Source organism: Canis lupus, chromosome 19, assembly GCF_003254725.2.
Source record: "Canis lupus dingo isolate Sandy chromosome 19, ASM325472v2, whole genome shotgun sequence".
Classification (NCBI taxonomy): Eukaryota; Metazoa; Chordata; class Mammalia; order Carnivora; family Canidae; genus Canis; species Canis lupus.
Window position 1 is genome coordinate 29412589 of NC_064261.1, and position 26264 is coordinate 29438852.

The 26264-nt window shown below is 41.6% G+C and overlaps 1 protein-coding gene and 1 long non-coding RNA gene across 24 annotated transcripts in view; one reads left to right on the plus strand and one right to left on the minus strand.

Moving 5' to 3' along the window:
* Window positions 1-12197, minus strand: part of LOC112647771 (uncharacterized) — a 44443-nt gene extending 32246 nt beyond the window's left edge. The window contains exon 1 of the long non-coding RNA XR_003128455.3: window positions 11466-12197. This is a non-coding gene — a long non-coding RNA (uncharacterized LOC112647771). The remainder of the gene's footprint in view (window positions 1-11465) is intronic.
* Window positions 12198-12499: 302 nt separating this feature from the next.
* CLASP1 (cytoplasmic linker associated protein 1) overlaps window positions 12500-26264 on the plus strand; it is a 267481-nt gene continuing 253716 nt past the window's right edge. For all 23 annotated transcript variants that reach the window (XM_049097164.1, XM_049097165.1, XM_049097167.1 and 20 more), the window contains exon 1: window positions 12500-12635. The gene's annotated coding sequence lies outside the window, so the exon portion shown is untranslated. The remainder of the gene's footprint in view (window positions 12636-26264) is intronic.

The window sequence follows — 26264 nt, forward strand, 5'->3', positions numbered from 1 at the left end:
GAAGTATGTATGTGTGTGAGTATGCGTGATGGTCCACGTGTCAGAATAGGTCCATTTTGGGAAATATTATCTGTGAAACTCTAAGCGAACTAGTTAAAATGCAAAGATTTTGAGTTGCTTGAAATTATTAGAAAAAAATAAACCTTGTCCAAATGGGAATTACCTAAAACACCATTCCAGTTCTGGGAGTCTGAATGTCATAATGGTGAGTTTCAATGTTTTGTTTGGTTTAGCTCAAGAACATTCCCTTCATTCCTCCTCAGCTTTTCTTGACCCACCCACACCTGCTAAGTAACCCTTTTTATGTTCCATCACTGTAGGAACTATATAGTCTAACAATTTATTTTCCTTACTAAACTGACTTCCTTGAGTATAAAAACTGTATCTTTTCAGCTATGTCTATCCAGGGGCAGGTCAAGTTCCACCAAAGGAGAAGCTATTAGATAATGTAAAAATACAAGCATTTCACATTCAAAAAAGTCTCTAAATGGTTCTTTGCATTTGGATGGGTTGATCAGGTCATTGGTACAGGAGTCCGTCTGAGAACTGGCATGGACCAGTTGCTCAGGAGACCTCACCGATGGCAGCTGAAATCCCCAAACTGTCAGGTTACTTACTTTTTGGCATTGCCCTTGTTCTTACTAAGTGTAAGGAATTGTCTTCAAAAAGCCTGAACAGATCTGGATTATGACACACTAGGCAACAGGTGATGTTTAAAGGGATCTTTAATCATTTGTTCTGCAACAGAGCTGCTCATAGAACCACCCAGATTTGTCATGCTTCTGATGGTAAAATACTTTCATACTGCCTGTTACTAAGAAATGGGTTTTTCTAACGTCAATTTCACTAGTTGTGACAGTATTGGAAACTATACCTATCCTCTTCATTAAACACCTTGCCAGGTTAGGAAACTCATGAGAGGTTAGCCAGACACTTGTACTGTCTCCTTCAGTGGGTGATACTTACTAGGTAAGTCAAGTACTAAGAGAGGGAGTGGTTATAAACACAATTTAGCAAACTAGTTTCTGATCTCCTGTTTTCATCACATACAAAAGACACACCCTGTCTCTGCTCAAATATTTCTGTAAATACACAACACTTCTCTAGTAAAGAGACTACCTGTTCCCCAAGTAATGCAAATTCAGATTCCATATATGCTATGACAGATGATGACAATATGCATTGCTGCTGCTCTTCATGAATTTTAATTTCTGTAGGCATAAAATATTTTTTCCCTGAGATTACTGAAGATTAAGTAAAGCCATCTAATTAAATATAAGTACCTATTACTAAAGTATTTAAGTTAACCTAGAGTGAGAGATACTGCCTAATGGAATCATAGGAAGAAAAATAAACTTCTTACCTGGAATTTGGTGATTTGTTCATTAGGGCATGCTGTCAAAAATATGCTATTAAATATTTTAAGAATTACTTTTTTTTTTTTTTTTAACGATTTTATCTCTTTATTCATGAGAGACAGAGAGAGAGAGGCAGAGACATAGGCAGAGGGAGAAGCAGGCTCCATGCAGGTAGTCTGACAAGGGACTTGATCCCGGGTCTCCAGAATCAGGCCCTGGGTTGGAGGCAGTGCTAAACCGCTGAGCTACCCGGGCTGCCCAAGAATGACTTTTAAACAATTACAAAAATATATGTTGATACAATAAGATGAAGAATACAGATGTAAGTTTTTTAAATGACCAACAATTTTACTACCAACAGATAATCATTCACTAATATTTTGATGCATTTACTTTGAGTTTTCTATACCAAAGATGCATTTTATACATGAGCTGATACCTAGGGCAGGCACCATCAATCCGCTGATAAGTAGAATATAATCAGAAAACAGATAAAAAAAAGGTAGGGCTGACGATATATATATATATTTTTTAATTTTTATTTATTTATGATAGTCACACAGAGAGAGAGAGAGAGAGAGAGAGAGGCAGAGACACAGGCAGAGGGAGAAGCAGGCTCCATGCAGGGAGCCCGACGTGGGATTCGATCCCGGGTCTCCAGGATCGCGCCCCGGGCCAAAGGCAGGCACCAAACCGCTGCGCCACCCAGGGATCCCCTAGGGCTGACGATATTAATAAAAATTGGCGCAGCGGTTTGGCGCCTGCCTTTGGCCCAGGGCGTGATCCTGGAGACTCGGGATCGAATCCCACGTCGGGCTCCCGGTGCATGGAGCCTGCTTCTCCCTCTGCCAGTGTCTCTGCCTCTCTCTCTCTCTCTCTGTGACTATCATAAAAAAAAAAAAAAAAAAAAAAAAAAAAAAAAAATTAAATAAAAATATCATTCTCAAAAGCTGTGGGGAAAAATCAACAAAAGGCATAAAATTATAAAGCCTGTATGCCTTTAGTGAACACTAACATCTTTTATTTGTGGATAGGACCTTGAGAGAGAATGTGACCAGCTGAGTGCAGGCACAGCCAGAACCAGAATCCAGGAACCAAGGCTTTTGGCATAATCTCCCTGCTTTTACAATGATTTTAACTGACTTTGTTATATATATATGATTGAATTTAATCATTGACAAACTGTGGCTTTGAAATGAACCTAAATGGTCTGAGATGGGAAGAATAATACCATGTTAGCTGATCCTTCTATTATTATTTTTAAAATATTTATTTATTTACTTTGGGGGGGGGGGGAGCACAGGGTGAGTGTGTGAGAACCTCCAGCAGATTCCCCGCTTGAGCATGGAGCCCGACTCAGGGCTTGATCTCACAACCCTGAGATTATGAGCTGGGCTGAAATCAAGAGCTGGACACTTAATTAAATGAGCCACCCAGATGCCCCTAGCAGATCCTTTTTAACCCATCCAATTTTTTTTTTTTTAAGATTTCACCCATTTATTCATGAGAGACAGAGAGAGAGAGAGAGAGATTGAGAGTTGAGAGAGAAGGCAGAGACACAGGCAGAGGGAGAAGCAGGCTCCATGCAGGGAGCCTGATGTGGGACTCAATCCCAGGACTCGAGGACCATGCCCTGGGCCAAAGGCAGGTGCTAAACCGCTGAGCCACCTAGGAATCCCCCAACGCATCCAAATTGTATCTGCTAGAGATTAAGTTCATTCCTTAAGTATTTAGTCAGTATATTAGAATAGCAAGAAGCCTTAGAAGTTGTTTATAGTTTATGCACTTGTTCGTAAGATAAGAACATTGAGGCCCAAAGACAAAAGATAATTTGGTAAAGATGTTTAGCTAAGATCCCACATACTCTGGATTGACGAGTACTCCTACTTACTCTGCTTTATTTACTCTGCCTTCAATTGAACTATTCAATTGGAACAAATCTAGGCAATGGTAATTAATTACTGATCATTTCACAAAGAGAGACAATTAGAAATTATGTGCCTCCTGATGGATATATGGAGTAGTTCTGCCAAAACTCAAACTTGAATCAGAATAAGGCATAGAGTATCTAGGGGGTAGAGAATATGTTAGAGACTCCCAGCAATATAGTCAGAAAAACCTAGAATGTGGGAAATATATACGGTAAATAACTAGGTTTCTGCAGTTAATAGATATCAAGGAAATGTGAGATGGAGGGGGGGGGGGTTGGAATCTAAGGAGACCTAGAAGGGGTGCCTTTGTGTCTCAGTGGTTGAGCCAGGTTGTGATCCCGGGGTCCTGGGATTGAGTCCTGCATCAGGCTCTCCACACAAAGCTTGCTTCTCCCCTGCTTGTGTCTCTGCTTCTCTCTGTGTGTCTCTCATGAATAAATAAAATAAAACCTTAAAAAACATAAAGAGACCTAAGAGATAAAGAAATAACTCAAATGCAATGTATTGGCTTTTGGATCCTGATTTGCACAAACTGTAAAAAAAAAATTGTAAGACAGGTTCATTAATACTAAGCTTATAGAAATAAAAAGGATCATAAGGGAATAGTATAAACAACTGAATGCCAACAAATTAGATAACTTAGGTGAAATGGATACACTCCTAGAAAGACAGAAAGTACTGAAATTGACTCAAGAAGAAATAGAAAATCTGAACAGATCTATAACAAGAGATTAGCAATAAAAGAACAAAAAAGCAAAATAAAACAAAAATACGCACAAAGAAAAGCCACGGCCCAGAAGGCTTCACTGGTGAATTCTACAAAACATTTAAGAAAACAATATTTGTCAATACTTTCTAAACTCTTCCAAAAAACACACAAAGAACCAAAAAACTGAAACAGAAGAGGAGAGCATATTTCCCAACTCATTCTGTATGTCCCTATTACTATGACATCAAAAACAAAGATATCACAAGAAAATTAAAGACTAGTATCCCTTATGAGTATAGATGTAAAAGTCTTTAATATGCTAGCAAATCAAAATTCGGCAACATATAAGAAGGATCATAACACTATTATCAAGTGGGATTTATCCCAGGAATGGAAAGTTGGTTTCACATCTGAAAATCAATAAATGTAATATACTATATTAACAGAATAAAGGACAAGTCACACGAGCATCAAAACAGACACGGAAAATGGATTTGACAAAATCCCAAAGCCTTTAATAATGATAAAATACTCAATAAACTAAGAAGAATAAAAGAAAACATGCTCTATCTGATAAAGGCTATATATAAAAACCTCACAGCTAATGTCATATTTCATGATAAAAGACTGAATGCTTACGATCAGGAAAAAGACAAGGAAGTCCACTCTTAACACTTCAACATTGTATTAGAGGTTCTAGCTGGAAAAAATCAGTCAAGAAAATGTAATAAAAGTGATACAGACTGGAAAGAAAGAAGCAAAAACAGTATCTATTTGCAAATGACATAATTTTGTTTCCAGAAAATGCTCAGGAATCCACTACAAAAATAATCAATGAGTTTAGGAAGGTTACAGGATTCAAGGTCAATATGCAAAAATTAATTGTATTCCTATATACTTGCAATGAATAATCTGAAAATGAAATGAACAATTCTTATACTAGGAAAACTACAAAACATTGTTGAAAGCAACTAAAGATGATCTATTTTTTTTAAAGACTATATTTATTCATGAGAGATAGAGACACAGAGAGAGAGGCAGAGACACACGCAGGGAGAGAAGCAGGCTCCCTGTGGGGAGCCTGATGTGGGACTTGATCCCAGGACTCTGGGATCATGACCTGAGCCAAGGCAGATGTTAAACCACTGAGCCACCCAGGTGCCCCAACTAAAGATGATCTAAATGAATGGAAAAACATTCCATGATTATGAATCAAAAGACTTAATATTACTAAGATGGCAATACTCTTCAAATTTATTTCCAGATTCAGTAAATTCCTATCTAAATCACAACTGCATTTTTTCTTTCAGAAATGGACAAAATGATTAGAAAATTTATATGGAAATTCAAGGAATCCCAAATAGCGAAAACAACTGGAGAGAAAAAAAAAAATCGAAGGACTCATATTGCCCAATTTTACAAACTAAAAAGCTACAGTAATTGAAACAGTTTGTACTGGCATAAAAATACACATATACATTGGTGGAATAGATTTAGAGTCCAAAAATAAATCCATATATTTATAGTCAATTGGTTTTGGACAAGGATGCCAAGACAATGCAAAGGAGAAAGAATAGGCTTTTCAACAAACGGTGGTGGGACAACTGGAAAGCTATATGTAAAAGAATGAAGTTGGACCCCTACCTTAAACCACAAATAAAAATGAAAATAGATCAAAGATCTATATGTAGGAGCCAAAAGGGTAAGACTCTAAGAAAACGTAGGATTACACAATGGTTTCCTAGATAAGATACCGAAAATACAGCAACAAAAGAAAAAGAAGATAAATTGGACACTAAAATGACAACCTTGTGCTTTGGAGGATATCATCAGGAAAATGAAAAGACAACCCACTGAATATGAGTAAATATTTGCAAATCATGTATCTGCTGAGGGACTTAAATCTGGAATATATAAAGAACTTTACAGCTCAATAATAAAAAGGACAACATAATTTAAAAAGTAGGCAAAGCATCAGAATAGGCAGTTCTCAGATGAGCTATACAAGATGGCCAATATGCGACAAAAAGATGACTGACGTCATTAGTCATCAGGGAAATGCAAATCAAAACCACAGTGAAATAGCACTATACCCCCAGTAGAATAGGTATAATAAAAAAGACAGATATTAACAAGTGTTGGTGAGGATGTCTCCACTAGAACCTTCATATCCTGTTTGTAGGAATATAAAATGGCAGCTTCACTATGGAAAGAGCCTGGCCATTCCTGAAAAGATTAAACATACAGTTATTATATGATTCAGCAATTCCAAACCTAAGAAGATATTTAAGAAAACTGAAAACATATTTCCACAGTGAAGTCTTGTAATAGATGTTCATTGCAGCATTATCTACAACGGCCAAAAAGTAGTCCGAACAACCCAATGTCCATCAAGTAATGTGTGGATAACAAATGTGTGGATAAAAAAATTGTGGCACATACATATGTTTTGACAATAAAAAGGAATGAAGTACTGTACTGCCACATGCTATAATATAATATAGATGAACCCTGAAAACATGGTAAGTGAAGGAAGCCAGTCAAACATATATATTACATGACTCCATTTATATGAAATGTCCAGAAAGGGAAAATTCATAGTGACAAAAAAATAAATTGATTGTTGCCTAGGGCTGATAGGTTGGGGAAAAATGGGTAGTGAGTACTGATAGGTATAGGGTTTCTTTTTGGGCTGATGAAGCTGTTCTACAATGGACTGTAGGGGTGCTGGGGTGGCATAGCCAGTTAAGCATCCAACTCTTGGTTTCAGACTCAGGTCTTGATCTCTGGGTTGTGAGACTGAGCCTTGTGTCAGGCTCTGTGCTCAGCATGGAGTCTGCTTCAGATTCTCTCTCCCTTTCCCTTGCCCCTCCTGCTGATGCTTTCTCTAAAATAAATAAATCAATCTTAAAAAAAAAAAGAATTGTTAGTGATGATTGTATAACTCTTTGTATTAGACTGTTGAATTACATACTTTATTTTTTTATTTTTTTATTTTTTATTTATTTATTTATTTATTTATTTTTTTTTATGATAGTCACAGAGAGAGAGAGAGGCAGAGACACAGGCAGAGGGAGAAGCAGGCTCCATGCACTGGGAGCCTGATGTGGGATTCGATCCCGGGTCTCCAGGATCGCGCCCTGGGCCAAAGGCAGGCGCCAAACCGCTGTGCCACCCAGGGATCCCCGAATTACATACTTTAAATGGATGAATTGTATAGTATATGAATCTCAGTAAACCTGGTAGCAAAAGAATTATGAGACAATTAAGGAAATGTGAGGTTTGGGTAGACCATGATACTAGGTGTTGTTAAGTTTTGAGGTATGATGATGGTATTCAGGTTATATTTAAGGGAGAATCTTACCTTTTAAAAAATCCTAAAATACAAGTAATTTAAAAATTATTCTCTTGACCCTACCTATCCCTTGAAGTTTCACTCTACTTTTCAACCCCTACTTCCTGTGTCCAATTATCTATCCTTCCTCTTTCCAATTCTGTTCCTACCACTCTCTTTTGAACCCATTCCAATCAGGCTTCCATCCTCACCACCCCAATGTTATGGCAATAGTCAATTAAAGCCCATTAGCAATTGACTTGGTTGCTCTTCCTGGTTTCCCTTTATTTCAGTGGCTGACCTTTCTGTCTCCTTTACTGGTTTCATTATCATCTCAGTCTTTACAGGCTAGAGTGCTCCAGGGCTCAGTCTTTATTTAAATTTGTCAAATTTTTGTCTACACTTACTATCTAGATGATCTCATGGCTTTTAATACTCTTTTGTGCTTGTGTCTCCCAAATTTACATATCCATCCTAGACCTTTCTTCTGAACTCCAGATTCCAAATATCTAACTGTCTTGGTATTTCTATGTGCTAATAGTCATTTCAATGTTGGTTTTATTTTATTTTATTTTTTTTTTTCAATGTTGGTTTTAAAATAGACTCCATATCCAGCATGGAGCCCAACATTGGGTTTGAACTGATGGCCCTGAGATTAAGGCCTGAGCTAAGCTCAAGAGTTGGACACTTAACAGACTAAGCCACCCGGGTGACCTTTAATAGGTATTTCAAACTTAACATCTCCATAGCTGAATTTATTGCTTCCCATTCCCAATCTGCTCCTTCCGGATTCTGCCATTCAATAAATGGCAACTCCATTCTTTAAACTGTTCAGTCAAAAATATTGGGAATCCCCTTAACTACCCTTTTGCTTACATCCTATGTCAATCAATTTATTAAACCCCGTGTACCATCCTGTCTGAATATATCCAGACACCTCACCATTCCACTGCTTGCACTTTTCCCTAGCCACCACTGTCTCACTTGCAGAATTGCAAGAGCTTCCTAAACGGTCCCTCTTACTTCCCTACAATCTATTCTCAAAAGTCCCTTACTCCCTAAACAGTCTATTCTCAAAACAGAAGCTAAAGTAGTTCTTTAAAAATAAAGTCACTTTACTTCTCTGCTCAAAATCTTCCAATGGCTTCCCCTCTCAGTAAAAACCAAAATTCTTACAATGCCCTGTAAATCCCTACACAATTTGGCATCCTGTTACCTCTGACCTCATTTCCTACTTTTCCCCTGCCACACTCTGCCTCTGTCATTCTGGCCTTCTTTCTGTGCTTAGAATATAGTAGACATCCTCCTCCCTCAGAATGATTTCTGCACTTGCCGTTTTTTCTACCTGGATGGCTCTTCTCCCAAGATGGACATTTCTCCCTTCTTCAACTCCTCCGGATCTGTACTTTCTCAGTGGGCCCTCCCTGCCACCAGTCCTATTTAAAAAGAAACCTCTTTCCCTATCCTCAGCACTTCTTTCTCCTTTACTGTTTCATTTTTTCCCCATAAATACTTATCCTACCTGACATAGTTTATATTTACAATTTTATTTTCTATCTCCTATGAGAATATGGGTATCTGCTTTGCTAAGTGTTTGGCACACAGTTTGTACACAATATATCTAAGTGTATGAATGCTACTTAAAATGTACTTATATTCTCTGCTTTACTGGTTAATTGGTGCTAGCTTCATAAGAGTTTGGGCATGTATCCCTGAGGAAGATGAGACTGATTGAATAGAAACACTGTCCACTCAAGACTATGGTATCTATCTTTGTAAGGGAGACCAAAGCAGAGAGTGGGAATTCTACAGGTTCAGATTTCAATTAGGGTCTTGGTACCAGTAAGTCATGTGACATTGCGCTAATCATTTTTCCTTTCTGGCCATTTGTTTCCTCCCCTGCCAAATGTATCATTGTTTTGAATGGTCCTATAGGGTTTTTGAGAATGTAAAACGAAGATGAAATGTTGAATAGGAAATGTGTCTTATTACTTTCTCTAGTACATACAAAGATACACTTACTTGGCATTTTAGATTTTTTTAAAGAAGACTGTGTTTATTTATTCATGAGACTGAGAGAGAGAGAGAGAGAGAGAGAGAGAGAGAGGGGCAGAGACACGGGCAGAGGGAGAAGCAGGCTCCATGCAGGGAGCCAGACATAGGACTCGATCCCAGGTCTTTAGGATCAGGCCCTGGGCTGAAGGCGGCACTAAACCGCTGGGCCACCCTGGCTGTCTGCATTTTAGATTTTTTAAAGGTAATGAACATACCTCGAATGAAACCACAGAGTCCTTTTAGGGACCTGCAGATCATGCCATTTTGCTGTGTTAAGCCGTTATAAGACCAGTAATTTGACTGTGAAAGCGCTTGATGTCAGCCAGTTCTTTCTCTTGTGAAGACTCACTCTGAACATTTAAATTGTTTTCTTTCAAAATCTTTATCCTTCAATTGGTAAGTAGTCAGGGCCCATGGGTGTCTGGCTCCCATGGGAATTTTGTTTCCTAATGATTTATCTGTATGTGTGGTTGGTGAGTCTCCTGTAGCCCATCTGTAACCCAGAACCTTGATTTTTCTCACTGGTAAATGTGAATAATAATTGGCTCATGTTTATTTTGATGGATTCAATGACATATCAATACTTTACATAAAGCAGTAGTACAATGCCTAGGACATCTTAAAGCCTCGATAAATACTCTGTATAAATATGTATTGGGCTTCCAGTGCCAGGTCACTTCCTAAAACAGTTCTTTTACCATATTATTATCCCCAGTCCAGGACTTGAAAAGTATAGCTTTCTCTACTAGTTTTCTTTTCTTTTCCTTTTTTTTTTTTAATTTTAAGATTTTACTTATTTATTCATGAGAGACACAGAGAGAGAGAGAGAAAGAGGCAGAGACACAGGCAGAGGGAGAAGCAGGCTCCATGAGGGGAGCCTGATGGGGGACTCGATCCCGGATTCCAGGATCAGCCCTGGGCCGAAGGCAGACGCTCAACAGCTGAGCCACCCGGGTGTCCCTCTACATGTCTTCTAAGTCCTCCTCATTCTATTGAAAGCAGTGCCAGGGATGTTTGTACACCCATGTTCACAGTAGCATTATTCACCACAGTTAAAAGGTGTAAGTGGGCAGCCCGGGTGGCTCAGCGGTTTAGCGCCGCCTTCAGCCCAGGGCCTGATCCTGGGGACCCGGGATAGAGTCCCACATCGGGCTCCCTGCATGGAGCCTGCTTCTCCCTCTGCCTCTCTCTGTGTCTCTCATGAATAAATAAATAAAACCTATTAAAAAAAAAAGATGTAAGTAACCCAACTATCTATCCCAGTATATAAACGCAATGGAATATAATTCAGCCTTAAAAAGGAAGACAATTCTGACACATGTGACATTGAAGAATCTCCAGGACCTTATGCTGAGTGAGATTCGCCAGTCACAGAGACAGACGCTGTTATGATCCCCCTTATAGGAGGTACCCGAGTTGTCAAGTTCAGAAACATAAGCAGAATGGTGGTTGCCAGGGCTTGGGGGTAGTGGGGAATGAGTTAACAGGTCCAGAACTGCAGCTTTAGAAGATGAAGCGTTCCAGAGACGGCTGCACAGCAATGTCCCTGCGCTTAACTCTACTGACCTATGCAGTTACGAGTGGTTAAAACCGTCAATTGTGTTATGTGTATGTTACCATATTAAGTAAAAAAAAAAAAAAAAAAAAAATTCCCATCCTGTTTTTCAGACCTTCCTTTCTACGCTGCCCCCGTATCCCCCCCCCCCCCCCGCCCCAGCCTCGGTCCTAAGGAGCTTCTCCTCCGGGATGCTTTCATCCTCACTCTTCATTTTCAGGTTGTCGGCGCTTCCGCCCAAGCCGGGTGGCCTCGCCTAGACCCACGCCCCGCCTACGCCTTCAGACCGGGGGCCTCAGCGAGCACAGCCGCGGAGCCCCGCGCAGCAGGGGCGTCACCTCGCCGTTCTCGCGCCTCTCCTCACGCGAACACCCTCCGCCACCGCGGAGCTCGGCGTTCACGAGCTGCCCGGGAAAACTCAGTGCGCGGGGCATCGAGCGTGAGGGAGGGCGACTCACTCCCGGAGACGGATTTCGTCGACGCAGCGTGTAATTCCAGGCACAAACTCTCAGTGTCGAATTACCTGCGAACACAGGGGCTTGACACGGCAAAAGTGCGGGTCCGTCGGGTCCTCAAAGGCGGCCCCATTACTCGCACACTTTTCTACCCTCCGAAACACGCTCTCACGTGTCATCGAAAGTAATGCGAGAGGGAAGACAGAACGAGCGTTACTTGCGGGGGCGCTCCGCGAAGAGGGGCTGCGGCCGGCCTCCCGGGGAGCCTCCGAGGCCTCCGCGCCGACGGCTCCGCTCCCGGGAGCGCCGCGCACCGTTCCGAGTTGTGCTTCCGGCTCAGGCGCCGGCGCCGGCGCCGGGCGGAGCAGGGAAGCGGGGACGGACGCCAGCCGCGGTACGGAAAGCCGCAGGGCACAATTCCCTTCATCTCGGTCGCCCCGTGGTGGGGGCGGGACGCGCGTAACCCAGAAGGGGAAGTCCGTTTCCGGCAGGCATTAGACCCCGACCGCAGGAAGTCCCGGCCGGACGGCTTTTATCCGGGCTTTCCCGACTCCCTCTCAACTCTATTCTTTGCGCTCCTGCTTTGTGGTTCTCTGTCTCCGCGGCTCTCACATCCGAGCCTCGTGGCCTAGCCTGAATTTTGCCGCAACTTCCCAGAGGCCCCAGAGGCCCCCGGCTCACACTTCCCTTAAAGAACCTTTACCCTACGGGTCCCTACCGGGGTCAATTAACGTTCTCGGAGGGGGAAAGAGCTCCCGGGCTTTGCAGCTCCCGAAGCCCAAGGCGGCCGGGCCCGCGCCTGCGCCTGCGCCTGCGCCTGCGCCTGCGCCTGCGCCTGCGCCTGCGCCTGCGCCTGCGCCTGCGCCTGCGCCTGCGCCTGCGCCTGCGCCTGCGCCTGCGCCTGCGCCTGCGCCTGCGCCTGCGCCTGCGCCTGCGCCTGCGCCTGCGCCTGCGCCTGCGCCTGCGCCTGCGCCTGCGCCTGCGCCTGCGCCTGCGCGGGGCGTCACCATAGAGAGCAGCCGCCTCTCTGGTCTTGGTTTGCGCTCTCTATGGTCCAGCCGGGTTGGTGGCGGTAAAAGGGAGACCGCACTGCGCAGGCGCTCTCGGCTTCTTTTTTTTTTTTTTTTTTTTTTTTTTTTTTTTTTTAATCCCCGCACCAGGCGCTTAACCTCATTGGGGTGGAGGAGAAGGCGGCGGCTGTCTGGTCTGCAGCGGCAACAGTAGCGAATAATACGGCGGTAAGTACCGGGTTAGGGCGAGGGTCTTTGGCCCGAGCCCTCCGAGGCCCCTGCGCCATCGCCTGCGGCGGGGGCGCCGGGTCTGGTGGGGGCGAGGTCCGGCGCTGTCATCGGCTCTCGGGGGCACTTTGGGGGGAGGGGGCGGCCCTCGGGTGGGGGCCGGGCGGGGAGCGCGGTGGGAGGGTTGTTGATCCGGCCTGCGGGTCGCTCGCCGACCCCAGGCTGCTCCGCAGGGGGCGGAGGGGGTGGCCGCGGGGTCGGCGCGGCTTTGTGTGCCCCGGTCCCCGTCCCCCGTCCCCCGTCCTCGCGCGGACCCCACCCTGGGCCCCTTCCTGACCCGGGTCCTCCGCGCGCCGTGGAAGGAGCCAGCCGAGCGGCCGGCCGCGTCTGAACAGAGCCCGGGATTTCGAGGGGAGGGGGCGAGGGAGAAGCGCACCGCCAGTCCTCGGCGAGTGATGGGTGTGGAGAAGGCTCCGGAGGGAAGGGGTGCCGGGGAGCGGGCGGCCGGGGCGCGCAGCCGGGCCAGACAAAAGCTGCGCGAGCGGCGCCGAGCCGGGCCGGGCCGGGCCGAGCCGGGCCGGGCCGGGGCCGGGGCTGGCGGGATGCGCAGGGTCCCTCGGCCCCCGGGCCCGCGCAGAGCTGCCTCCCCGAGCGGGGACGGGGACCCCGACGAGTGCTGAGTTAAGCCTTGTGCAGCCTCCTCAACTTGCCTTTGTTGTTCTTCGGTATCGGCAGAGCCGCTCTGACGGGGACGAGTGTGTGGTCTTGCACGTTAGCCGGGTCGGGTACAATGGAGCTAATCGAATTTTGCTTTCCCTGTTCCGAGCCGCTCGGATGAGTATGGGGTTTTCCAGAGTCTTAACTTATTACATAATGTCATTAAGATAGTTGTGTTGATTCCTAAGATTAAAACAACAACAACAACAACAAAAACTTAGGCGGAGCCTTTTGAAGCATGTTTTGTTGCATCCGGATGAATTTCTCTCTTGTGGTGGGGGTTCGTTCGTTAGATCCTGACCGTTCATGGAACCTGTGAGTTCTTTAATCGGGAGACTTTGATTTGTAGATGTGGCAGCGAGAGCTTTTGGGTTCTCCAGTCCTTTGGGAGGCGGTGATGCAGAAGAGTCAGAAGCGAGAAATAGTTGCATGCTGCCATGTGCCTTGTCCCCTGTTCTGGTGCCACAGTCCCGCATAAATTCTAGCTTTGGAGATTGTTGCTTTTATTACTGTTATTATTTGTGACACTCACTGAGCCCTTGGCATGAGGGATCCTGGACAGTGGGCTCCTTTTGCTCATAAAGGGAGTGGGAGAATAGTAACATTGATGCAGAGACATTATTGATAAAAACAAAAACCACAATGTCCCAGAATTAGTGCATATTATTTATCTTCTCCATTTGCTAAGAAAGATTTAAATTTTTGTGAGTTGTTTTCTTATTCATTTTTGTGAAATCATGTAACTGCACCTTTCTTAGTAATTGTTACTCAAATCTGTTTCTGTAATTCCTGGCTTGTTAGCTAACATGCGTGCAGCAGCACTATTTTTGCTTTTAAAGTTCTAATTTTTGCCGTGTTTTCAGCCCTAGCTTTATGTCCTCCCTACTGAGAGGTTAACCAAACTGAGAAATCTTTTGAAGTGACCAGCAGTGGTGGAGCTGTCAAATATTATATCCCCATGTTACGATCTAAGTGGTAAATATGGAAAAAGGCCTACGCTAACCTTACACCTTAAATTAGGGTTAGAAGTGAAAACCTAGATCTCCTGGTATGTCAGGATTTGGGCCAGAGACTCAACTTTATCTAAATGAGGTAAGCATTTTTTTTATACTGAAAGGAAAGAAAAAAACTGAAGCTTGGTGTTTACGCTTCAGTAACCACTCCGATAGAATCTCTTAAGTGTAGTTCCGATGATGGGAACTTACTTTTTATAGAGCAAGATTTCAGATCCTTAAAATAGTTTGACAGGGATGTTGAGAAATGATTGGCCAAAGAACATTAAGTTTATTGTTCATGTGTGTTAATGTTCATTGGTTTTGGATTTAGATTTTTTTTTGCTTCAGCAGTTTGTTAATTCTGTTTTCTTAGGTGGGCTCAGTCCCACAATTTATAAGTTGAGTGAGGGATCTGGGACTTAAATTTATTTTTGAGATTCCATTTCTTCTTAACAATCTTCTATTTACAAAATCATAAGATTTTAGACGACAAGACTTTTAATTTAGTATTCTTAGTAAATATTACAGCCATTTGAGAAATTATAATATTAGACTAAGAGTATTAAAACTGCCAGTTTTGATAACTGCGGGAAAAACAATCATCTAAAAGGTTTCCTAGAAAATAAGAGAAGGATCTATCAGTTAAAAAAAAAACAAAACAAAAAACTCAAAACTAAGCAGAGGACAAGTCATTGATGATAGAATATTTGGTTTGTAAAATGTAATTTAAGAAAGTAAACAAACCTTTCTTTATCCAGTGCAAGCAGGGCAACCTGTTTGACTAAATGACCTCCAAAGTTCTTCTCTTTTTAAGCCAGAGTTTAGTCTTTATTTCTGGTGGGTCTTCATCACCCTAGGGTTTCCTGCCTCCTTTATGCTCAGACCATTACTGCCTGCTTTTTCCCCAGAGATTGTTATGGCAGTCCCAATCTACCTACCCCCATGCATCTCTAAAAATATGGCTCCAGGGTATTCAAATGATGGTGCATTTTTCCTTTTTTTTTTTTTTTTTTAAGATTTTTATTTATTCATGAGAGACACAGAGAGAGGCAGAGACATAGGCAGAGGGAGAAGCAGGCTTCCTGTGGGGAACCAGTGTAGGACTTGATCTCAGGACCTGGGATCAAGACCTGAGCTGAAGGCAGATGCTCAACCACTGAGCCACCCAGGCCCCCTGATGGCTTTCTTTCCTAATGCCTGTGTTGACTTCCCTTTTGATTCATGCCTGGAAAACTCATTCCTTGTTGATTACTGTTGTATCCATTATCTCCCTCCCTGAAAGGTTGATGCCTGTGCTTTTATTCTCCTCTAGAATCCTTGAGGACACTGGGAGTTTATACAACACTGTGGTATCTTCTGTACTTACTACCAGGATTTGTGTAACTAGTCACAGTAAATGTACGAAATGTGAAAGATTGAGCAAAAGTATCATAAATTAGAATAGAAGAATTTGAGCTTTGGAAGACCTCTTAGGGCTCCATGGACCACTCTCCTACCTTTTGTCTACTCTATTCTGATTATCAGCCTCAAGTTGCAGAGGTACTTTTCTGTTATTATACAGGTCTTGGTTACTGGAAAGCTAGTTTGGACTGTACCAAAATCTGCTGCTCCCGTTACCTATTCTTGGTTGTACTTGCTGAGGCAACATGAATTAAGTCTGTTTCTTCACATAATAGCCTTTCATTTCGTAGGACAGTCATCAAGCCTTCTGTAGATTCATTTATTGATGAATTAATTTATTAAACCAGGTACCATAAAGGTACAGTTGAAAAAACTGCATGGTCCTCATACTTGAAGGGCTCACAGTCTAATAGGGGGATTACATGTTACAAAGTGATGCCAGTTATGCTGGAAATATTAAACAGCCCTAGATCCTTTGTCCCCTCATTTTTTTTTTTTTTTTAAAGATTTTACTTTAAAAGATGTATGTATTTATTTGAGAGAGAGAGAGCTCGGGAGCACAGACTTGCATGCATGGAGGGGGAGAGGAGGAGAGGGAGAGAGAATCACAAGCCAGCTCTGTGCTGATATCAGCACCTGAGATGACACCAAGAATTTGATACTTAACCGACTGTGTGACTCAGGAACCCTGAGATTTTATTTTTTTAAAGTAATCCCTACACCCACCATGGGGCTTGAATTTATAACCTCTAGATCAAGAGTCCCATGCTCTACCGATGGAGCCAGCCAGGTGCCCTGTCCCCTTGCGGTTTAATCAGATTTCCCTCTGCTGCTTTCTTCAGGCAACTCTCTTTTGTTAGTGTTTTTTTATTTTTATTTTTATTTTATTTTATTTTATTTTTATTTATTTACTTATGATAGTCACAGAGAGAGAGAGGCAAAGACACAGGCAGAGGGAGAAGCAGGCTCCATGCACCGGGAGCCTGATATGGGATTCGATCCCGGGTCTCCAGGATCGCGCCCTGGGCCAAAGGCAGGCGCCAAACCGCTGCGCCACCCAGGGATCCCTGTTAGTGTTTTTTTTTTAAATGCAATATCTGAAATGAAACAGTAATTTCTGTGACCTGACAAGAGTATACAGCTGTTGTCTTAGGTTAAGAAACTGTATCAAGTGTTTTCAAACTTTGTTGTATGTTCTGGCTCTGCCACTTACTAGCACTGAGACTTTGTGCCATGGGCCTGTTAAGTCCTCTCTTTTTATTTTAATAATTTCATCTATAAAACAAGGGTGAGGAGAGGGCATTGTTAACAGTAGTACCTACTTACAGGGTTGTAAGGATTAAATGAGATAATACATGTCAAGGGTTGAGAGTCATCACTGGCATATGTAGTAAGTAGGTGTACATGGGATTCCTACTATGTATTTGTGGTCAGAGTTAGTATTAATTAAAATGTAGCATAAGAAGCAATAATCAACTCACCTGAATCACTTGAGGCTCTTTTTTTTTTTTTTTTTGAGATTTTATTTATTTGATAGAGCGCACAAGCAGAGGGAGATTAGAAGTGGGCTCTCCGCTGAGCAAGGAGCTGGATGTGGGGCTCCCCAACCCAGACCCTGGGATCACAACTCTCGAACTGAAGGCAAACACTTAATTATCTGAGTCACCCAGGCACCCCGAGGAGCTTTTTAAAATCCAAATGGTCTGAATTTATTTATTCCAGTCCATATAGAGATTTTGGTCACTTAAGTCTGTGAGACTGGGATAGCCACAGTTTTAACAATCCCCAGGTGATTCTTAAAACAAACAAACAAACAAACAAACAAACAAAAACTCTAAAGTCCGAGAACCCTGCACTCTATGTTGATTTTGTTAGTGATTGTATTTGCTTTTTACAAATTAAAAAAATTACCAAGTAATAGATGAATAGATTCTCCTGAAGGATTCAAATAATGCAGGTAAAGGGAAGGGCTTAGCCCCAGATCTCAGGGCCCTGGGAGGCATACCCACTTATCAGTTTGAAAATGTATCCTTCTAAACAGTTGTTCTCATTTTTGGTAGCTACAGGTTTGTGTCTTCATAATAATACATAATAGCCAGATTTATTTACTTATTTTTTGGTATTTTTTAAATTGGAGTTCAGTTTGCCAACATATAGCATAACACCCAGTGCTCATCCCGACAAGTGCCCCCTTCAGTGCCTGTCACCCAGTCACCCCATCTCCTCACCCACCTCCCTTTCCACTACCCCTTGTTCGTTTCCCAGAGTTAGGAGTCTCTCATGTTCTGTCACCCTCACTGATATTTCCCACTCATTTTCTCTCCTTTCTCCTTTATTCTCTTTCGTTATTTTTTATATTCCCCAAATGAATGAGACCGTATAATGTTTGTCCTTCTCCAATGGACTTACTTCACACAGCATAATACTCTCCGGTTCCATCCACGTCGAAGCAAATGGTGGGTATTTGTCGTTTGTGGGTAATGGCTGAGGAATATTCCATTGTATATGTAGACCACATCTTTATCCATTCATGTTGATGGACACCGAGGCTCCTTCCACAGTTTGGCTATTGACATTAGTAGCCAGATTTAAGGGGGATAAAACCCTCGATTTTCAAAGTACTTTTACATTCATAATCTTCCTTGCTTCCTTTCAAAGTCCTGAGAGGTAGATAGGTTAGATAACATCATTATCCTATCAATTTACAAATGAGAAACTAAGACCTGCAAGTTAAATCCCAGTTTCAGAGCTAGGACGAGAGTGGGACCTTCTATTTTTCAACTTAAATGTTCTTTTCCTGTCAGTGGTTCTTAGCTACATAATTTTGTTGTATTATTGAAGTTACGGTTCATGAAACCTGATCTTTTTGCCATATGAATAGCTGCCACACCAGATTTCCTCCTATCTTTTAGTGTGTTCATACTTTTACAAAAAAATGTAAATTCAAGGTTTAATAGTTATATGTATCTGGGAAGATGGATCTTTTTGTGAAAAGAATCCAAAACTGGCCTTGGGACTGTCTTGTTACCATGGAATATTTGGGTGAGTTTATGTTTGTTCAGTATGGTTGAATCCATTTTCTGCTTGTTTCTATAAGTGTTTTCCAGGTTAACATTCCAAGCAAAATCCTTTAAATTTATATATAATCTTATTACAATTACATGGCAATAGCACAGTAACTTGAGAGACCAGAGGGGGTAAAGCCACATCAAACCATCCTAACAGAAGTTATTATTTCTCAATGTATCATCCTTTGAAGCTGTCCGTATGTACTTTTTATTTTATTTTTTAATTTAAAAAAATTTTTTTTTTTTTAAAGATTTTATTTTTTAATTCTTATTTATTTATGATAGTCACAGAGAGAGAGAGAGAGAGAGAGAGAGGCAGAGACATAGGCAGAGGGAGAAGCAGGCTCCATGCACCGGGAGCCCGACGTGGGATTCGATCCCGGGTCTCCAGGATCGCGCCCTAGGCCAAAGGCAGGCGCCAAACCGCTGCGCCACCCAGGGATCCCTAAAAAAATTTTTTTTAAAGATTTTATTTATTCACAAGAGACACATACAGAGAGAGAGAGAGAGGCAAGAGATACAGGCAGAGGAAGAAGCAGACTCCAAGCGGAAGCCTGGGTCTCCAGGGTCACACCTTGGGCTGAAGGCGGCACTATACCGCTGAGCCACACAGGCTGCCCCGTATGTACTTTTTAGTAAGTAATACTAGGTCTTGCATGTTTTGCGATTACTTCCCATGTGATGACATATGCGTCATTTAGATTTTTTAGTAGCTTTGTCATATTTGAATTTATATGACAAATTTTGGAAAACTGGGATCCTTGATATGTAAGTATCCTTTTTTTTTTTTTTTAAGTTTACTTATTTGAGTAATCTCTACACTCAGTGGGGCTTGAACTTATGACCGTAAGATCGAGAGTCTCATGCTCTTCTGACTGAGCCAGACAGGAGGCCCCCACCTTCCTGCTTTTTAAAGATTTTATTTATTTATTCATGAGAGACACAGAGAGAGAGGCAGAGAGACATAGGCAGAAGGAGAAGCAGGCTCCCCGCTGGGAGCCCATTGTGAGACTTGATCCCAGGACCCCAGGATCATGACCTGAGTCAAAGGCAGTTGCTCAATCACTGAGCCACCCGGGTACCCCCCTCACCCTCTTTTAAATTACATATATTACAACCGTGACTATCTTTTTGCATATAGTTTGCTTCTCTTGTGTTGTTTCTTTAGGATAAATTTGAAGTGAGTATTGGGTGACTTTTGATACACATTGCCTGATTGCTGACCAAAAAGTTGTAACCGTTCATAATTTTCCCAGACCCTAAGAATGTAATAGTTCCACAGGAATTTTACCAACTTCAGGTAATTTATTTTAAGTGTATTTCTTGTTACTCTGAAAGATGTAGAATGGTATGTTATTTTTATTTTTCATTTATTTTAAGACAGAATAAGCAGTAATGATGGACTTTTATATGAACCAACTGTATGCAATTTATATTGGGCATTATATGCAGATAATCTTACTTCCTTGGTTTTCACTCCTGCCCTGCATTGCTAAAGTGCTTGCATTTCCAGATGTGGAGGAAAATGCAGCCTTTGCTTTGTGGAACAGAATAGTTTGTCAACATCAGAATGTAATCTTAATTACATTTTCATCTTCTACCTTCAAATGTTTTTTTTGTACTCCAGGGCCCTGCCTAAATATTTAGTAATCAGAATATCTGGTGATGGGGGTGAGGCATCTGCTTTTTAAAGAGATTTCCCAAGTGATTCTGAAGCAACAAAGTTTGTGAGCTGCCTCAGGACTATCTTCAAGCTCATTTTCTGCTCGGTTTCTTTCCAGAAGTGTGTCTTTCCTGTGGGTAGAGGCAGACTGTTATGAACGGTTGCTCAGACATACTAACAGAGGCCTGTTGTATAGAGGGAATGATTGTGTAGCAGTGCCTTTCCTAATGTAGAGTAGTCTGGTTCATTCTAGGAACAATAAACCAGTCTTTCTAAGAGTAGTTGAACTGCATTAAAACATCTCCTTGTCTCAAGTCTGCTCATGGTGCTGATTGCTTTATTTTATTTTAGTTCTGGTAAGTCATAGAGCTCTCCAGACCCAAACCATGTCCTGCTCAGCCTTTGGTTGGCTCAGGGGTAGTAGGTAGGTAAACCCAGTGTCATAATGTCAATGACCTCCACGGATTGAACACCCAACCTTTTCTAGGTATGCTTTTGCCAATTCTGAGAGCAACACTTAAAGGCAGATGAGATTTTCATTTTCTAATGAGAAGAAGCTGAGGTTTTGAAAAGTTGAATTATTTGTGCACAAACAGCTGCAAAGTGGCAGAGTTTGGCTCCCAGTTTCTTTAGCTTCCTTTCCATTTATTTCTGTTTTTCCAGCACAGGTTATTCCTCATTCATTAAAGGTCAGTGGGCTGTCTTGGGAGAAAGTCTGCTCTCAGCATCTGGTGGCATCTAGAGATGCCTCCTTACTAGTCAGGAAGGATATAGGACATAAGCTTCCCACTAGGGTTTCCATGAAGGTTATAGATAAGATGACCTACAGTCTCTTTTAGATTTGAGTCCCTGATTTGAAATTTATCCTTGGACAATCCTGATCACTACAGACATAATGTAACCTTTTTTTCTTTTTAATTTATTTTTTATTGTGATTAGACCATATATAACATGAAATAGGCCATTTTAGCCATTTTTAAGACTATCAGTCAGTGGCATTAATTACATTCACACTGTTGTGCAACCATCATTAGAGTCAGCTTCCAAATCTTTTCCATTACTCCAAACAGAAACCCAATAACCGTTAAGCCATAAATCCCCTTCCTCCCTCTCCCTCAGTCCCTGGTAATTTATAATCTATTTCAGTCACTACAAATTTGCCTTTTCTAGATATTTCACGTAACTGGAATCATATAATATCTGCCCTTCTATGATTTATTCATTTTCCATAATGTGTTCAAGATTCATTCATGTCACTAGGATGTATCAGAATGTTAATCTTTTAATTAGTGAATAATACTCCATTGTATGTATATATTACATTTTGTTTATCTCAATCTATTGCTAGAGCTTGGGTTATTTCCACTTTTTGACTATTGTGAATAATGCTGCAATGTATATTGGTTTAAAAACTTCTGTTTGAATCTCTTCTCAGTTCTTTTGGGTATATACCAAAGGACTAGAAGGACTGGTTGTGTGGTATTTCTTTGTTTGGCTTTTTGAGGACTCGAACTTTCCCAGAGTGGCTGTACCGTTTGCATCCCCAGTGGCAATATACAAGGGTTTCAGTTTCTCTATATCTTTGTGAACATTTGCTATTTTCCATTATTTTATTTTTAAAATTATAGCCATTCTAATAGGTGTGAAATAATATCTCACTGTGTTTTTGATTTGTTTTTCCATCATGACTAAGGTGTTACCTTTTTTGGAGAACTATGTATTCAAATCCTTTGCTCATTATTAGATTGTATTGTTGTCTTTTTGTTGTTGATTTCTTTTTAGGGGTTCTTATATATTCTGAATATTAAACTCTTAACCAGGGATGCCTGGATGGCTCAGTGATTGAACATCTGCCTTCGGTTCAGGGACAAAAGAGGTTTGGAAATGGGGAAACAAAGAAATATACACCCTACCCTGAAAGTCCTCACAATCTATTCTGAAACACAAACCACTTAAAAGTAACTATATACATTAAAAAAAAAAAAAAGTAGATAAAATTAAAAGGAAGAGAGGAAACTCATTTATTAAATGTCTCTCATATGTCAGCAAAGCTGTAACACACAAAATATCCACCTATCCTGTTTTGAAGGAAGAAAACGGGAGGCGGGGTGGGTAAGGATGAAAGAGGGTAGGCAGTGAAATCAAATACCCAAAGCAAAATATATATGCCACTGAGTGATACAGAAATGCTGTTACCTTAAAAATTATTTGGAGTTTGTGCATTATTAGTGTATGTTACTTTTCTAACAAAAATATTAAGTATCATTAAGAAATTCTTTTGCCTAGAAATGTCAGAAGTTAACTAGTGAAGGCGTATCTGATCTTTCTCTCTAGGTCTGTATTGTCAGATTTCTTCATGTCAAACTCCTTAGTGTTCAGTAGGGTCTAATATTAATTGTCCTAAGTGATCAGAGCCCCCTTAGGAGTCCCATTTTGTAATCTATCATCCACATGTCAGTGAAGGGAAGCCCCAGTTTGAAGGTTGGCCTTTGGTGTTCTGTTTTCCACTAGGTTTTGACTCTTTAAGTAGGTATTTCTTAGTATGTCAATATATAAACGCTTTCATCATATGAGATACTGGTTATCTCACAGTGGTTATTTTCCACTGTTTATTTTAGCAATTCCTTATTAATAGTGAAAACAGAAAAGGAAATAATTTAATCTTTTATTTTCTAGTTTTAAGCAACATAACATCAGAGAGGTCAGAGCAAATCCTGTATTTGACATGCTTTCAGGATAATTGTCAACTAATGAAGGGATTCAAGAGCTTGAACTCCCTTAGTCAGAATAATGGTTTATACCAGGGAGAGTAGAAAGAAGTGATGCAGACTGTTTTCTTTCATTACCTCTAGCCCTCTTTATGGAGAAGTTGGCCTGGTATGTATCTGAATGTATAGCCATATATCTGTGTACAAAAAGATAGACCCAACTTCTTCATAAATAAGACCAGAGGTAGTATATAGCTATATCTATATGCAAAAAATTTGATTCAAGAAGTGTTTTTGTCATTTAATACATCACCCTTCAGACAGGGGATCCCATGCTGGGGGGGTGGGGCGGGGGTTGGTTCTTTAAAAAGGAAGGCTCTCAGCATCTCTTGCTGCTGATTTGGGCTCATGGTTATGGTAGTTTAGCCTGATCCTGATTTTGTTTACCTATTGGTAGTGATCGGCATGCCAAGGAGATTTCCTATGGCCTGTGACTGCAGTTTTATTTTATTTATTTATTTAATTTTTATTGTTTAAATATTTTATTTATTTATTCATGAGAGATAGAGAGGCAGAGACACAGGCAGAGGGAGAAGCAGGCCCCATACAGGGAGCATGACATGGGACTCGATCCCAGGTCTCCAGGATCAGGCCCTGGGCCAAAGGCGGCGCTAAACTGCTGAGCCACCTGCGCTGCCCTGTGACTGCATTTTTAAAGAGAACATGATGGGAAAAGCTTTCCAATCTCTCATGCTTTTTAGAACTTGGAGATTTCTGAAATTGCTAAAGGAACATTTGTTTGGACAAAGGAACAATATTTAGCCTAACTGTATATTAATGATTTTGCAGAATCATGAAAGGATATCAGCTGGGGAAGGTAAAGAACATCTTATAATCACTTGATTGCTAGACCTCTTTTGGGATGGGGTAAGGTGAATGGAGGGGATGCAGAAAGGGTATAGGTAAATGTTGTTGAGAAATGGACCTAAAAACACAGAGCCTTCATAAAAACTGCTGCCATTTAATAAAGGGAGTTATTCTAAGGTGTATCCTGGGTATTTAGTAAAGAATGCAGAAACTGTAAGCCTTGATCAGAATCTTCACTCAGCACACTTAACTATTGTGCCACAGGACAGAGAGAAAGGCTCTCCGCCCTGTTTCCAAAGAGCTCCACTGCTAAGAGGGCAGTCACACAAGCAAGGAGACAGGATTTCTGAGTTAAGTGTGCTACTGTGGGAAAACTGAAAAGGGAAGGGCTCCTAATCTAAGGGTAGGGAAAGGGATGTGTCTTACCCTGTTTTGACCTGAAGAATGTAAGACCCTGAACCAGGTATGCACCCCTGATTGGGTACTCTGGAGTCTTGTTTTTTGCTTTCTGTTTGTGAGAGAGCTATGTTGGCTGGGGACCTAGCTTGTGACCGTGGGGTAAAGAGCCTGACTCTTGGCCATATTAATACCATGGTCTCATTTTGTGAAGTGGCCACAGACAAAAGCCAAGAAAGCACCATTGCTGAGAGAAGGCAGTTTGAAACTAGCATCTTGCGGAGAGCCCTAAGGTCTTGATAGAATTATTATTATTATTATGATTTTTTAAAGATTTTCTTTATTCATGAGAAACAGAGAGAGAGAGAGAGAGAGAGAGAGAGAGAGAGGCAGAGACATAGGCAGAGGGAGAAGCAGGCTCCATGCAGGGAGCCCAATACAGGACTTCATCCTGGGGCTCCAGGATCATACCCTGAGCCAAAGGCAGATAGATGCCCAACCTCTGAGCCACCCAGGCGTCCCTCTTTTTTTCTTTTTCAGTAGACACCATGCCCAGTGTGGAGCCCAGTATGGGGCTCGAACTCACAACCCTGAGAACTTGAGCTGAGATCAGAGTCAGATACTCAAGTGACTGAGCCACACATGCACCCCTCATTATTTATTTATTTATTTATTTATTTATTTATTTATTTATTTATTTATTTATTTATTTATGATAGTCACAGAGAGAGAGAGAGAGGGAGAGAGAGAGAGGCAGAGACACAGGCAGAGGGAGAAGCAGGCTCCATGCACCGGGAGCCCGACGTGGGATTCGATCCCGGGTCTCCAGGATCGCGCCCTGGGCCAAAGGCAGGCGCCAAACCGCTGCGCCACCCAGGGATCCCCCTCATTATTTTTTTAAATGAAGAGTGTGGCTGAATAGTATGCCACTGTATGGCATACCATAATTTACCTAGCTCTATGTTGAGTAACATTTAGTTTTTTCTGGTCTCTTGCTTTTATAAATAATGCTAGAAAGAATAATTCTATAGTAATTTATTTTGATATGAATGAATAAATTCCCATTAAGTTGACATTTTGGGTTGAAAGTTATGTACCTTTAAAAATTTGAGAGATATTGCCAGATCATACGTATTAGAAGTTGTTTTTTTCTCTTTTCTTTTTTTTAAAAAATTATTTATTAGAGAGAGTGAGCAGGGGGAGAAGCAGAGGGAGAGGGACAAGCAGACTGCTGAGCATGGAGCTGGACACAGGGTTTGATCCCGTGACCCTAAGATTACAACCTGAGTTGGAATCAAGAATCAGAGGCTTAACTGATTGAGCCACCCAGGTGCTCCCATCTTAGAGGTTTTAATAAAACCCAGCCTGCAGTATGAGAATCCTGTAGTTAATATACTTAAAAATATAATTTTATAAAAGTATATAACTGTTTTGTCATGTCATTTTTCAGTTAAAATGTGGCTATGCTTCAGTGATAAAAAACGAATCAAGCACTTGTTTTCTTCTCATTACTTGTTTGTTTTTCTGTTTTTGACTTTGCAAAGATTCCATGGCTGGATATGAGGTTCAGAAATAAGCTTTGTTTCCTTATATGTTACCAAGGTTGCCTTCTAGAGAGGAGGACTAGAGATGGACAATTTGCTGAATAACTGACTCTTTTTATAGTTTTCAGTTTTTTTAAAGCTCTATGCAGGGCTTGAGCTCATGACCCCGAGATGAAGAGTCACATGCTCACCCACTGAGCCAGCCAGGCCACCCTGTAGTTTTTAATTCTTGGTGATGTGTATGGTTTTATGATTACAATTAAATTTGAC